Source organism: Strongylocentrotus purpuratus, unplaced genomic scaffold, assembly GCF_000002235.5.
Source record: "Strongylocentrotus purpuratus isolate Spur 01 unplaced genomic scaffold, Spur_5.0 spur5_scaffold_15, whole genome shotgun sequence".
Taxonomy (NCBI): Eukaryota; Metazoa; Echinodermata; class Echinoidea; order Camarodonta; family Strongylocentrotidae; genus Strongylocentrotus; species Strongylocentrotus purpuratus.
The window spans coordinates 23,267,236-23,276,487 of NW_022145600.1; the positions used below are offsets into that span (position 1 = coordinate 23,267,236).

The 9,252-nt window shown below is 39.6% G+C and overlaps 1 protein-coding gene across 6 annotated transcripts in view; it reads right to left on the reverse strand.

Moving 5' to 3' along the window:
• The window catches only part of LOC115924095 (gamma-adducin-like), a 74,835-nt gene extending 66,279 nt beyond the window's left edge, over positions 1 to 8,556 (reverse strand). For 5 of the 6 annotated variants that reach the window (XM_030985852.1, XM_030985851.1, XM_030985850.1 and 2 more), the window contains exon 1: positions 3,830 to 3,931. The gene's annotated coding sequence lies outside the window, so the exon portion shown is untranslated. Of the gene's footprint in view, positions 1 to 3,829; positions 3,932 to 8,232 lie in introns of those variants that run through there. The other variant, XM_030985849.1, reaches the window with a different exon arrangement.
• Between the last annotated feature and the right edge of the window lie 696 nt (positions 8,557 to 9,252).

Genomic DNA, 9,252 nt, shown 5'->3' on the forward strand with positions numbered 1-9,252 from the left:
ACACTGGCTTCAGTGCACAATGAAATACAAGAAAAGAAAAACTACAGGCAAGTCCAATTCTCTCAGAATTATGCATTATCAAGTAGCCAGTATGAAAGTAGTCTGTCAATCAGTTCATTTTTCCATTTCACAATTCAAAGTTTGACAAATCAAAGCCCTGATCCAGGCCAACAGGTAGAGACCGTGCAGCGAGCCGTGCACTTTACTCTGACTCCAATTCTTATGTAGACAGATACTGAAATGCAATCCAACGACCGACAGACTGGTCACTACATGTACAGTATATACTCCTCGTACCTTCGCGTCTGACCAGTATCTCCTTTCGCCAGGTAAATACATGTACCCGGTATGCACGTCAACCTACAAATATCTCTCATCACCCCCCTCGTCCCCTGTCAGTCTTGTGACGAAAACACACAAGGAATACAAGCTCTGGTGTCTCGACCGACATGGATTCAGAACCATCCATCAGAAATGTTCAGATGTAATCATCCCATTCAAGACTGGCCTCATCGTCCTGTCAATTCTCGCTACCCCAAATAGCGATTCTGCCGAGATCCGGGGAAAATCCTGAAAACGCGCATTGCATTATGGGATAGCTTGTCGACATTACAGCTTCCTGTGCAGGCGCTATATTACTAGGCGCGATAGCGCAAACGTAAAACGCCGTCGCCACACAACGTGTATGCACCGAATATGTCGTCTGCTCGGTCTTGGTTTTTTTTCGCAAATATTTCAACGTTTATTTGAACATTTCATTCGTTGTTTTTTGCGTCTTTTGACATCAGTGACGATGGTTTTCTTTTGTGAGGCTGCACAGTGCTGGGCTCATGATTCCAAGCGTAAGAACCCTGAAAAATGGGGGTGGATGAAGGCCGTGACTTGGGTGAAATTTCCCACCGAAGCTGGAACACGAGCGACATGGCTGCGCTTGATTCGCCGCAAGGACAAAGTGAATTTGACCAAAAAATCGCGGCTTTGTTCGAGACATTTCGATAAGGAGCAGATTGATCCAGATGGTTATGCCAAAGGCTATCCCAAATACTTTTTCTGGAATAATTTTGGTCTCATTGGAGAACACAGGCGCTAGCGCCAGCGGGATGGGACTCTATACCGGAAGTTGTAGTGACGACCCGAGAGAGTGAAAATTACCTCGTCTCGCGAATTTCGAGATTTTCGTACCTATTTAGGGTAGCGAGAATTGTGGTCAGTCACACAGCCAACAGTAAAACACACAATATAACGAAAAACCTCATGTAACAAAAATTTAGCAAGACAAAAAAAAAAAGGATGTGTAGATCACACAGACAGTTTGTAACAATTCAAGATGAATTTATAATCAAAATAAATATATATTATGCTAGCTAATGTACTGATGAGAACACTTTGTGAAGTAAGTTTTATATGATTTTCCCCTCATCCTTAATATTCTATAATAATCATCTGTTGATTTCATAGCTGAAATGATTTTTCATCGCCGCACGCATACAGTACACACAAATCTTACACAGCATCACAGAATGGTGAAAAACAAACATGAAGGCTTTATCTCCCGCCATTGCAATCAATGTTGTCTGCATCTCCGCACATGTTCAAGGTCATCAACAGCTTAGCCCTCAATCACCACAAAGGATTCCCGATCAATACCGACCACATTCGCTCTCCAAGCTGCTTCGTTCCATGAATGGGGCCGATAAAGAGCTTCAATGGAACTGAAGGAGCGCACGGCATGTGTGCAGACTAGACTAGATAGTTGTGTTCTCATTGAAGATGCTGTCGTTTTATAATACAAATCTTCAAGAACTTCATTTTCTTGTAGGTGATGTGTAATTTGAAATTTTGCGAGCATAGAACTTTTTCAAATTTTGTGAGTGGTAAAGGTTCGCAAAAGTATTCACACCATGATTAAATTCACTATCATACGATCATGAAACTATGTATTTAAGCAATCCACAAAACTTTCTTGCCTCCATACATGTTATGGCTGACACACGCTAACACACACATGTTGCAAAGGTTTCAGGTCATAAAAATTCTTGTCTAGTAACTATCAAAGAAAAATATTGTATATCATGCTCATGAAGGGCAAGGGACTTGTTACTATTAGAATATTTTGAAAGTTTGCATGATCAGCTGCAGCATATTTCCCAGCCTGAACTTTCAACATTCTGTGTCTACTGTACAGTGCGTCCCAGAAAAGGTATCATATGAAAGAGCAGAAAATGAACTTTCTAAAAATATGAATTTTTCTTTGAAATTCAGATACCGACCGCCAAATTACTTTTTGGTTTCCTTCCTTCAAATTGCTTTTAATCACTCATGCGTGAAATATGCATCACGTGAATAGCATCAACTAAAAGAGGAGACTAAGCTTTCCAAATATGTATCATTCATTAATTATGGTTGTGATTAAGTTATGATAAAACATCGATACTTCTCGGTTTCGTTTTTTCTGGGACGCACTGTACATACAAACACCTGAGTAATCACCCAGGTATCTTACTAATACATGTTTCCTGCTCACACTTACAAATCTTCACAAATTAAATTTTATAGAACTAATATGTAGAGTGAACCCAGCTGTTTCATCCCTACATGTATCACAACTAGCATGGATGATAAAGAGCATGTCTTTCATAGCAGACGGTGCCCTTGGAAAGAGCATTCAGCCACAGACATGCTTTCTGTTCACACTAACAAATCTTCACAGATTAAACTTAATACAACTTAAAATATTGTGTGAACCCAGCTATTTCATCCATACACGTATCACACCTAGCATGGATGACAAAGAGCATGTCTTTCATAGCAGACGGTGCCCTTGGAAAGAGCATTCAGCCACAGACGTGTGGTCACGATTCCACTATTTCCATACTTCTGATGAAAGAGTGGGTATTTAAATGTCCTCCAGAATTTCAAACTGCTAAGAATGAGCTGCAATTCATCATCATCATCATCGATATACGGGAGTGAGGTACATGTAATTCTGTAGATCTCCCAGTCGTCTTCCAAGATAAAAGTCCAATTGACAATTTGCGACTTAAAAATTGCATATAATGTACATGTAACTGCAACAATAATATTCAATAATGTAATGCATAACAGTTTGCGTGACAACATCACTTGCAGTCTTCCAAATTATGACTGGTTAAGATTCTTTTCCTTTCCTTTTTTCATAAATTTCTACTTGTTTTATTCCACAATTGTAATGAGAAATGGAGATTTAGATTAAGGCAATCAGTTTTCCAACCTCAACATCTAATAAATCACTTTGAACAATACCACGCTTAAATTAACCACATGTATTTAAATAAAGAAGAATAGCAGGTACATTGTATGACTTTCTCCATCAGGCCCATGTAACAATATCCATGCATCATTACACTATTACAATTTAAAAATAGATTGCTATAATTCTCTTATTTTGTGTCATACGAATAAAGCATTTACCACATGCATCAATAAGGGAATATTTTTTGTTCTTCATCAATCACGACTTTGTACTGGTCTATCCTCCAGTGTAAACATACCTTTTTGTCTGAATCTGACAATTTTCACAGTTATCTTGTGATTTAAAGATGACCATTCAATAGAGCCAGAAACATACTGTGCATGCCAAATCCTATTCCAGATTTAAACAACGATGGCTGCTGCATGCATAATAGTCACCGCACTACGAGAGAGAAGAGCGTGATGCTATGTGGCAAGGTTACAAAGATAGTTTTCTGTCAGCATAGCATGGCCGATAAATCACACAACACATACCCCCATAAAACACACTCCTGAAGATATATGATCTCAGGCTCCACTGGTTCATGTAGTTACATACCTGAAATTAATATGATAATATCCACTCCTGTTGCATCGACCTTGGGCTAGAAATACATTACACAATGCAGCCTGGGTGAATATATATATTCCAACAAGATAAATTCCAGAGAGAACGATCGAAAGAAGGGAGGGGAGGTTTGGCTCAACAGCGCTGCCTGTAATGCAAAGAGACTCGACTACAGACAGTATACCAACAGTCTCGCTCAAAGTTCAATGCTAAGGCTTTTCAAATGTAATGAATGGCATTAGTAGTATGCATAGTACTCCGATGGATGGCGCAAAATGAATAGGAGGGAATTAGCAGGGCTTAGACTCCTGGCACAGGCTCTTCGTTGATCAACATTGGATAGGAAGTGCGAATTGACTGTGGTCTTTGGGGTTGGGTGATTCAAAGGGCCTGCGTGTGAAGACAAAGGCTGGTAATTAGTGTGTTCCTTTATTTCTCTCTCTCCTCGTGGTGCGAGGACTAGGGTCCGCCAAAATTTGAATCTGAGTTATTTGTGTACTTGTGTACCACGTCCCTCTTAATTTGCACTGATGCAGTCGGCTAGTAAATGTGCATACCGGTACAGGTAGTGCATACTCTGTACATGAACATATGGTTTGTGCAGGGATATACCGGTACATGTATGGTTGGTAGCATATCCATGGTATGATACAGACTGTACGTGTCAGACTTCGAGATCAGTTTGCAGTACCTATGTGCAACGTTTTCTTCTTGAGATTATCAAACACTTTATAAAAGGCACCCTAGGGCCTAGGATACTATTGCTTCCTTTGAAAAGCAATTTACACGTAAGTGATCCCTAAACAATTTTTTCAGCCAGTAACATTGACCTACAGTTGACCTGTAGAAAGGGGGGGGGGTACAATGACAGAAAAGGGGGACAGTGACCCAACTCGAATGGCGGGACAGAATGACTTAAGGCGATTGAACAATACAGGCATAGGTAATCAATAAAATGCATTCTATGAACCGCTTTGAGCAAGTTCTACGCTTTCAACCACTAATACACTGAAGCTATCAGAGGCCTTTTATCTAACAAAGCTGTTCACGGCATGATTCTATTGGATTCCTCGCTCATGTATTTTAACTGTCAGTTCTCATTGTAGACTTTCCGGAGGATGTGATTCAACGCTTCTTATATTCAAATGCATGTACAAGTGTATGAAATGTCAAACACGCTTAATACTCCATACTGCCTCTGGAGAAACACATTTCCACGTGGCATATTTATGCGCGCATTTATGCAGGATAAGTGCTTAACTACCTCAAGGCACAATATTTCTTTAGTGCCAGGATCATATTTGATTAAACCCGTCTCAAAGAGGGACCACTTGAACACAGGTCACTGTTTATGGATTTATCATTATTATTTAACCATATTCCTAAGTTTGTTACTTGTAAGTAAATGTCAAGCATAGGTGTCAATATGGTTGTAGGACATGTGTTCCTGTGACAATTTCTCTGCAGTTACTTCCTGCAGAAACTGATAATCCTGCCATAGAACCCGGACCCAACACTATACATCTGCATGTATACCTAACCCTACCCCTGAATCTCAACCTTAGACTCCAAACCCCAATCTCAACCTTAATCCTAACCTATTTTCCTGGCAAAATAAAGCCCGGAGCAATTGTCACCAGAGCAAATACAGGATTACTCTACATACATGTACATGTATGTTTGAAAAACACAACTTCAGGTCAAGTACTCACTTAATAACAAAACAGGATGTACATTGTGCACAGGTCAATCAGAGTACACGATGGGGATAATTCCATTACCACTGTTAGTCTGGAGTTGAGACTAGTAAAGTGCCAAAAGGAAAAGATCCGTTACTGTCGCCAGTTCTATTGATTCTCTGCATCCTGAGTTTGCATGGGCCTTTCTCAAAGAGTTGGACAGAAAGAGAAAAAAAACATCAGTATCGGTTTGGTATCTGCTTGGAGCTAATGAGGCTTACTAATGAGGTTCGTCCAGCCAGCTCCAGGGACTTCAAGTTTGACCATTGTTTGCTTTGAAATGGTTTCTTTTCATTGTACGGAATGACATCATACAATATAAATTAAATAAAAAGTAGGATTGTAAGCAGCCCTTGACCTACACATGTACTGATAAAAGGTGATAAAAGGTGTGAGATATAAATAGCATGAGTGACAGATCTGGTCCCCTTTTCAATTGCTAGATAACACTACTAGGTAATTGTATATATTTGTGTAGGCCTACAGTGTACATGAAATATTGTCCTAACCCCCTTCTTATTCAAAATCAATATTTTTTTAGAGATATTTTAAAAATATTTAAAAAAATAAAAGGAAGCATCACAAACAATGAAGAAGAAAAACAAAGCAAAATTATTATGAACAGGTACATTGTGTCATGCAGAAGAATTTCTTTGTACTAGAGTAAAGGAAGAATATAGACTTGACCTACACCAGTAAATGCAGTACCTGTAGCTGATTCTACAATGTACGACCATTCAGAGTGTTTATAGGCCGGTATTATAAAGCTGTTCCTTGTGTCAACATATCAGATAAACACCAATTCACCTGCACTACAAGTATAGTACTGTAACTGAGACATATCATGCTTTCAGTTTCCTTACTCCTTTTCACAAGCAGTTACTACAAGATCGCCCTATTCCTTTTCGCAAACACCTGATTAATACATAATCCAGTCACTCAAAATGTTCTGCAAATAAACGTTATCGAGTCTTAACCATGTACAGATAGTACAGGCTGGAGGAACGGTCCTGTGTGTGCACAAGAGTCACTGTGAAAACAAAAACATCAAGAGATAAAGAGAAAGGTGATAGGAGTCAAAGTCTAGGGCATGGACACTCCTCTACCGTTTTCTGGCTCAGTCCAGATCCCATTTTTATAACATGCATAAACAAATGCAACATACATGTACACTGTAACCTTGTCGTTAACGTTTGGAACTTAATCAACACTAACAACGTAAGAACCACCATAAACAAGCAATTTATCAATGTTTCATGCCATTTTCTGGCCAATGGAATTTCTACCATATAGTCATTTGAACTGGAGGACAAAATGAATTTAGTAGGAAAGAAAAATAAGTTTATTCCATACTATTTGATTTCACAATTGGTTTTGTCTCAACTACAGAGAGAGAGAGGGGAGAGCCCTTATGAAAATTGGTGCAAGCTTGATCTGCGAGCTTGTTTCAAGCTCGTTACTAGCTTGCAGGGTTCCAAAAATGCAAATGAGTTTATCTGTCAGCCAATCAAAACAGAGGATATATATTTTCAGGTCTAAGAATCTGCAAGCTTGCAAGCTTGCCTGCGAGCTTTTTGCAAGCTTGCCTGTAAGCTTGCAGCAAGCTTGTTGCGAGCTTGCAAGCTTGCAAATTGTTCGATCTGAAAATATATTTCCTCTGTTTTGATTGGCTGACAGATAAACTCATTTGCATTTTTGGAACCCTGCAAGCTAGTAACTACAGAGAGAGAGAGGGGGGCACCTTAACTTTTCATCTTTCATAATGCACAATATCAATATACATTATCTATAAAATAACAGTGCAATGTCTCAACTTGCTCTGTACATAGGGAGTTATCATCTCTAAGATGCAAGGGCCTAATAAAAGATCAATTATACAGTGGTTGAATCAGCCATCTCTATGGTTACTATGACACAGCAAGCTTAGAATCAAGCCTGTTCAGGCCTGTCGTCATCAGACTAAAGTATAAAGTTTACGCTATTTTAACTAGCCTGTTCAAAGCAGCCAGCTAATTTGCATCCTCATCAGCCCGCAGTTGCAATTAGGGGGCTATTCGGTCGAGAAAATATCCAGAGAAATCCTGAAAATAGTGGGCTAAATATCTACGCTCGTTTTTACAATTTTACAATAATAGGTATTATTTAAATCTTAAAATATATACAAGGTCTAGTCTGCCTAACACAGGGTAAAATCACCGTAAATCACTGTTTTGTTCGGGTCCAGATTAACAACTTTAAGGGCGTGTTTATGCTGAACTTTTTCTGGCCAGAATCAGGCATCTGTTACGCATTTAGTTTAAAACACGGTTGCGTCCATGCTCACTTTTGTAGAAGCACCGAAAAACGGCGATCACGATCGTAAACTCTCAAAAAGATGCGTTTACAATTTGTAAACGCGTTTAAATGGGGTCAACGTACTGACCTCTAGTGGGTCTACGCATGGAGCCAGGAGCCAGAGAAGTGAGCATGAACAGTACACCGTGGAACTGCGATTACGGTGAGCGTTTACGATGAGCGTTACAAATCGCTCATTCTGCCTTCAAAATTTAAGCTTATATGCACCCTAAGGTGCACCCTTATTTGTAACAATTTTGCAATTAGGAGGTAAGGTCTAATATTTTGGGTGTCCATGTGTCCTGCTGTGACAATTCTTACCTAAAGCCCTAATGAGGTCCTGAGGATCCAAATGTGAATGTCTCGCACAGTCAAGAGATATGCCTAGACGTAGCTCTGAAGGTCATCAGAAGAGTCATCCACATTCAAATACCAACAACATGGTGCTCCCATGGACAGTCACTCTTACGCTTATTATGTCAAGCTAGCGTTACATAACCCATTGGTAAATGAGCTGATGAATGGATGATATTGATTTTCCTTCGTTTCAATGGAATTTGATTGAGTATGTTCAATGAAGCTATAGGTGATACTGTCACAGGGGCCAATGACCAATCAATTAATCTAGGTAGGTCTATGTACACAAGGACACATGCACTCTGGAGTTAGACAACCTATGGTTCTTGGGTAGTTCTACAAAAGCTCTCAACTATTGTGTGATCTTTGCATCCAAAATAAATGCTTCAAAGGCTACAAAACCTGTGTGTACTAATAGATACCAGGAACGTGCTAACAACATTCTCATCTGATGTAAATCTCTTCCATTTAAAGATTGATTCGTCAGGTCCTGCTCTATCTGCTTCTTGAAATGACACCAGTACCACTTTCTTAAGGGCACAGGGTTAGCTGGAGCCTATAAACCATGAAGATGAAGATGAAGATCTCTCTCGTTTCCATTCTCTCTCCTCTCCTCTGTTGTCTTTCTCCTCCCACTCTCTCTTTCTCTCCGCTCTTTCTCTCCGCTCTTTCTCTCCTCTCTTTCTTTCTTTCTTTCTTTCTTTCTTTCTCTCTCTGTCTGTCTGTCTCTCTCTCTCTCTCTCTCTCTCTCTCTTTCTCTCTCTCTCTCTCTGTCTCTCTTCAGTCAAGCTCCACCCAGTTCAGTTATCTCACCATGGGGAGTGTAAATCAACGTGGCAGATGTTTACTACCTACTACTGAGTGACAATAGCTAGAACGTGTTCTGCGAAAACCTTCATTCATACTTGACCCTTTCTTCTTGATAATTTCAATCTGCAAAAGAAATCTACTTGAAGATATCATATGCAGACATATTTAGCATGG